Below are 6,936 nucleotides of genomic sequence, written 5' to 3' on the forward strand. Positions count from 1 at the left end.
TTGCACACCGATTGAATCTTAACTTCAAGGCTGACACCGAGCTCTCACCATTGTGGGGAACTGTTGTGCAATTTGCCCCACGCTGAAGGTACCAAAGGGCTGCTGCTGCTAGGGGGCAAATTCCCCCGGGGGGTGATACTTTCAGCACACGTTTTATTTCATATTTCTGAAAGGAGTTCCAAACATTTGAAGTTTTCTTTGAGTTTCACTGGAAGCTGCCTGCTGACGAGGAGCAGGTGGGGAAGAGCAGGAGCAGAAGAGGAGGTGAAATCACGCTGCAACATGGTGGTATATCCAAGTGTAGCAGCGCCTCTTTGACGCCATTTAATTGTTCCCTGCAACTCAGATAATGGGGAAGACATTAGTAATAATAGCAGCTTCATTATGTTCCTTTTTGATGTACCATCTCAAAAGCTGAAATCTGAGCAAGGACATTAGGAACCCGCAGTCTGAGGTTTCCTTTGGCATTTTGTTTTTCTGCAGAACCTGAAAATACTTCAATGAAGCTTATTAAACTTTAATGTAAATGTGTGCAAACAGAGAAAACTTGCGCGCAGAATGCAGATAACGAGGTGTCAGCCATGGGGCCTTTGCAGCACTGAGTTTTTCACTCAACTTCTTTGACCACCCCCAAAGAATGCATAGTGTGTGTGATCAGAGAGCCCTTATGTGTGGCTGCTCCTATTCAGCGCAGAGCAAAGCAGATCTTGTTGGAAGCCCCGATGGGATGGAGATAGGAAATCACAGAGGGCAAATTTATTCAACCAGAAGTTGGACTCCACGATCCTTATGGGTCCTTTCCAGCTTGAGTTTTTCTATGATTTCTGCAGCCTTTGCCAGCATGAAGGTCAGCACAGACCCTGCCCCTTGCCATGGGCAGTGCTTTACATCATCTCACCCTATGGATCCACGCAGCTCTTTGGCATGTTCTGCTGGCCAGCCCTCATCAGTCAGTGCTAGTAAATGCGGCGTGGGACTGTGGAGTGCCCAGAGGCGTTCCAGCCTGATATAGCACAGCCTGCATTAGGCTTCAGTGTGCTGAGCAGTACTGAAGGTTTTCTGCCCCAAATCCAGCTGCTTTAGCTGAGGTGCTGCTAAAAGACTGGGGGAAGTAGATTTAGCACGCAGCCAGTGCCTGGCTGTTGAGCTCTTGTCATATTCTCACCATGTGGACGCTTTATTTTGCTTCTTTTCTTTTGCCCTCCCTGCAGCAATACAAGGCTTGCATCACCACCAGTATAAATGTGCACTTACAACACCCACAGCCACAGTGCGGGCTGCAGCTGCTTCCGCTGTGTTTCCCCAGCACTGCTGGGAGCACTCATTGCAAGGGAAGAACTCAAACCAACAGCAGCAGCCTGGGGCCACAAGAGGTGAGAAAACCCACTGCACAACAGCTGAGATTTCACAGCAATGAGATATAGACTATGCAGTGTCCTGCATTCATATATGGGACCCCAAAAGGGTGCTCGGTACAGCCGTGCCGTGTCCCTAATGCCTGTCCTCTCATTTGACTTGTGGTGTTTTAAACATCCTCCTTATCTTGCAGGCGTGTGAGGGCTTTTTCTTTTTCCCTATGGACAAAATCCAGCTGCTATTGTTCATATTTCTCACTGCTGAAGATTCTCAGAGTATTGCAGTGACTTGATGGATACAGTGAAGATGAAGTCTGAAGGGATCAGTGGAATTGGCAGTTTGGTTAAAAAAGATGGATAAGGCGTATGAAACACCCCGCATATGCCTTTATTCACAAAAAGAACCTGCCAGGGTTTGGGTTTATTTTTGCTGACCCTGTTCTACATACTAGAAAGATAGCAACAATGATAAAATCCCTTTTGTTATCTTCCTGTAAGGCAAAAATAGACAGAGCTGTGTCCATAGATACCTTTACACTGAGACGTGACTCCGGTTAGATCAGACTGAAGATCAGTGGCCTACATTTCCTAGGCTTAAAACTGCACAACTGGATATTAGGGTATTATTCAGGTTGGATAGTGGAACAATTTATTCTCAGAGGGAGCAGTGCTGCAGTGGCACAGCAGCTCGGGGAGGTGTTGGAGTCACCATCCATGGAGGTGCTCAAGAACCGTGGGGATGTGGCACTGTGGGACGTGGTCACTGGGCATGGAGGGGGTGGGTCAGTGGTTGGACTGGGTGGTTTTAATGGGCTTTTCCAACCTTAATGATTCTATGATTGGTGAGATCCAGATGTTTGACACTGGATTCGGGCTGTGTGCAGGTTGTGAGCTGGGGCACCAGCAGTCTGGTGCCAGCTTTGTGCAATTAGCAGCCATCTCCATTCAGAAACACAAAGTGTGCAGCCTCCCTGCTGTGCAACCTGCTCCTTCCCAGCATTTAGCACTGCCAAAACTGTAACAAGGGATCAAGCATGAGAAACCCTCTTCACCTGCCTCAACATTAACTAAAGAAGTTATTAGTGCCACAAACGTTTTACCTTGTTGTTTCAAGCCTCGCTGCAGAGCGTTTTGTAGAACATGAGTGCAAATAGAGACCCCGTGGCTTTTGTCAAAATACTGAATGCTGAGTTCCCTGTTTGCTTTTTTTCCCTGACATTAATGATAGCAATAATCCCCCACTGCTCCTAATCCTCTTTGCAAAGGGCTGGGCCTAGTCCCCTCTGCAGTCATGTGTCCCCATCTCACATAGGAACCACCTGGAGGGACTTTAGATCTGTTCAGCCACATTGGGAGGAGGCAATGGGAGATCCTGTGCAAAGGGATATGTCAAAAGCAGGATGCAATTTTCAGAACAGGGATATCTCAGCACACGTGCACAATCCCTGCCCACTTGCTGTGTTTTTACCCACCCATGCAAACAGACCCTGCAGGGATCAGCCTGCCCTGCAGCCCGAAACAACAGTTCAGTTTGTAAACCAACCCGCACCTGACGTGCAAGTGTTAAGTCTCAGCTCATTTCACATCCCTCTTTAAAGCCACCTCTGAAGTGATGGGTCCCCTTGGACTAATACTGAAGGAATGATTGCAGCATCCCTGGGACAGCCTCCGTGATGGGCACCGATTAATCACGCCTCAGTTACAGAGCAAACCCAACCTCGCAGGGAATGGTGAGACCCCGAATGCTTCCTGCTGTAGCAGTGAGGTTTTAGTTAAAGTTCTCCATCAGTTTCTCTCCGAGATCTGTAACAAGGTGGGCTGCTGTTGTCTTCCCTTGGAAAAGAACTGCAGCAGAGATGCAAAATTATCCTCAAGTTCACACCAGTTTCAAGGCCTGCCCAGGAGAACCAGGAATATCTTCCTGTTAAATCTCCATCTGATGAAATGCTCAGTCCCCATAACAAAGCCACCTGCTTTGTGGAGGGGCACAAAGGCACGGCACATCCAAACTGCGATTCCAAGGGAGCATTAACATCAGCTGGGCTGAAAGCTTTCCTAAATCCCACTCTGTGTGTGTGTGTGTGTGTGTGCAGTTTCTCCTCTGTGAAAGCTGTGGCTTTCATCTCCATCCCCAAGGACAACAAAGACTGAGACATGGTTGTTCTGTGAAGGGCGGAGATGTTCTTTCCCTGTCTGGTGAGTGGGATGGGATTGGAACTGTGGAGGCGTGGAACAGCACTGCTTGTCCTGCTCACAGCTCCTCTCCATCCTGCAGTGAACCACTGAGTGACGTGGCACTGGGGGACACAGTGAGTGAGCACGGTGGTGATGGTTGGACTGGTTGGGTTGATGGTTGGTTCTCTGTCTGTTCCCTTGGAAAAGAGCAAATCTGTGTCCCACCTCCAAGTTTTGATCAGCATTATCACGTCTGTCAAGGTTTCCCAAAGGAAGAGCTTCTCCTCACGATCTCCTCGCTGGTAGGGATCCCTTGGTACTGCCTTTCCCCATTCCTCCCTCCTGCTTCCTTACAGCGAGCCCACGGCGAGGCTTCATTCCTTTTTTATGAAACGCCTTGCAGTCCATTTACCAGCACGCTGTAAAATCGACGCGTTAATAATTAAAGCTACAGCTGTCAAAATAAATGGCCAAAGTCCATTTTGGCAACACTATGAAATATTATCCCACCACGCTGAGGAGGGGCTGTTTTTCTGTTGCTGTTACGTGCTCGCAGCCAGGAGGCAGGCAGTGCCCTGCCATCAGCAGCAGTGGCATTAGTTCAGATTACACCAGCCACAGTGACAAATGGAACAGTGACTGCAGGCTGACCCAGAACGGCTCATTTTGTCCCCATTTCTGAAAGAAGAGGCACAAAATGATCACACAGTGCTGGATGGGAAGGGCTCTGCAGGCATTTTGTGCTGACCTGTGGGCCCTCTGCTCACCACTGGCTCCACTCCCTCCTCCCAGCAAAACCATACTCCCCAAACCTCCCAACCCTCTGCTTTCTGTCATTCAGGCTGACCCCAATGAGGTTTTTCCCCTCTATTCCTGAGCGTGAAGGTTCTAACCCAGAGCTGCAGCCACAGTGCAGATGATAGTAAGTTCTGGCTGGGAATGGGCTGGGAGCTGCAGGGATGGGGAAAGCTGCTCTGGAAGCTCACACCATATTTTATCCTCAGTCATATGACATGTTGGGGTTTTGAAGCCACAGCTCTTGAACTCAAGATTATTTAAGATGCTCCGCTTTCATGCATACAACAAAGGCTGCAAGCTTCTGGCTCTCGTGGTTACAGGCAAGAGGCTTGGGAAAAATAAAAAGACCCTGAGAAGCAGTGAAAAATAACAGAATTAAAAATACATGGCATACAGGAGGATTCCCACAGGTATTACTGTGAGAAAACTTTGTGATTTGGGGGGAAGGCTGAGCTGCAGGGCTACCAGCTCATAGCCTGCTCTTCCTTACCTGCAAAGAGATGCATCCCAACCAGCCCCATCCTCATGGCCCGAGCTGCCCCTGTGAGGCTCCAGGTTATGCCCAGAGCCCATGGCAGGAATGTGCTACAGCTGGGAGAGGCAGCAGGTCCATCTGCCAGCATTAATTACTGTGACAAGATGCTATGGACTTGCTTAGCAGTCTGATGCTGGGGACGTTTCCCACATCACCTACTCTGTGCTCACCATTGCTGCTAAACCTTATTGCAGTGAGAGCTTCAGTCCTGTTTTGTCTCTGGACCTGCTACTAAGTTGTTCCCTGGTCTCCCCAGAGCCACTTACACCAACCCATTCTGCCCCCGTGATGCCCCAAAGGCAGCATTTGAGTGGCTGGCCACATTGTTAAGCACGAAGCTGTGTCTTCATGTGCTTGGCTTTAGCTGTGGAAATGATGACAAAACACCCCCACCTCTTTCCTTTGTCTGTGGTGTGAGGACAACAGCAGTGGAGCACTGTCATAAATTACACCGAGCCCTTCATATGAGGATGTTCCTTGGAGAACCTTGGTGCATCTGGAAGTGCAAATCCCAGATCAGTTTGCAATTGACCTTAGATGATACTTCAAATAGTTTTCTTCCCACACCTATTGCTTTCAGTTGGATACAGATGCACTTGCAAAGGATTTCCCAGCTCCTCCCAGCAATACAGGGTGCCCAGTGGTGGATCCCCATGGTCTCACAGCTCCCTGTGCCCTTACAGAAGTGACACTGCTGGGCCCTACCTCCTCCTTGGCTGGGTGCGTCCTGCATGAATGCTGTGCTTTGAATTCTCCACCTTCCAGGATGCATCCGAGCCCTTTGGGTGTCTCTAAGATGCCACCTCCTCCGGGACTTGTTAAAGCACTTCATCAGTGCCCATCTTCCTCTGCGGGGCTGACCTTTCGCTCATCACTGCTGTTGCTACCTGACTGGGATCACCTCTGAAGAAAGGTTGCCATGGCGATTCCATATTCAGCTCAGCCAAAAAAATCCGGCTTCTGTATCTTATTAAATGCTCCTTTTCAAAGACCCTACGTGCAGGGAGCCACGGCCGGGGGCTGCCTGCACTCATCACCATGAGGAGTTGGTCACCTTACCCCACTGCCGTGCCCAGAAGGGTTTTTGTTGTGGTTGGCTGAAAGCTCAGGGTTTGTAAACTATTAGTGTTCCTATGAAAACACTTATCTGCGAAACGTCAATCAGCCTTTTTCAAGGGGATTTTTCACAGCTCTCATCTAAACTCCACTGTCAAATGTCAGGAGCGGATGTTTAATGAGGATCGGTTGGAAGCCCTAATTGGATGGGTATTCAACAGGCTTCTTTTTTTTTTCAAACAATTGTTGTTTTATCCTTGGGCCTCTGTTTTCACAGAGATTCCTGTTAAGTTTTAGAAGCTAATCTCCATTTTAAGCTCAGCACACGTGGATCCTCGGGGGCTACTTGTAGTGGGCTTTCATTGAGTGCACCTGGAGGGCAGAGGGAACACCCACCCAGAGTGTGTCTGCCCTGACAACAAGGAGCATTTGGGGGTCCTATTGGTCCATGTACTGCAAAAGGATGGCTGAGTGTGCAGGCAAATGTCAGGTCAGAAGGCAGCGGAGTGGTGGGGTGCTCCACCACCTCCCTTCTCTGTGCATACACAATGGCATGAAGAAGGGATGTTCAAATGTTTGTCTCTAGATGGACCTTGGTATCACATGGTCTGATTTTTAGGTGCTCCTCTATGGAGCCAGGAGTTGGATGTGCAATAGGTGACAAACCTTTCCACAGACACATCCTGCCCCAAATTCATACGAAGCAACCAGAGATAATGCCCCTGCATGCCCCGCAGCATCCGCTCTGGGCCTCATTACCTCCCATCCATCACTCAGCAGCATTCATTTCCCACCCGCGGTCACACTGCCTTTGCAACAGGTGCTGCAGAAAGCATTTTGAGCCATCTGTCACCAAACACGCCGTGCTGCATCACCAGATATGCCTGCTGAAATCCTATGAGCCGTGCTGGGACCATCCCAGCCCAAACCCAACGCCCCACACCCTGTGCTCCCATCTTTGACATCCCTGTGCTTGGTGCTGAGCAGCCCTCAGCTCAGAGCTCCCTGCACTTATTG

This window comes from Coturnix japonica, chromosome 14, assembly GCF_054131305.1.
Source record: "Coturnix japonica strain WE chromosome 14, WE-NBRP24, whole genome shotgun sequence".
Classification (NCBI taxonomy): domain Eukaryota; kingdom Metazoa; phylum Chordata; class Aves; order Galliformes; family Phasianidae; genus Coturnix; species Coturnix japonica.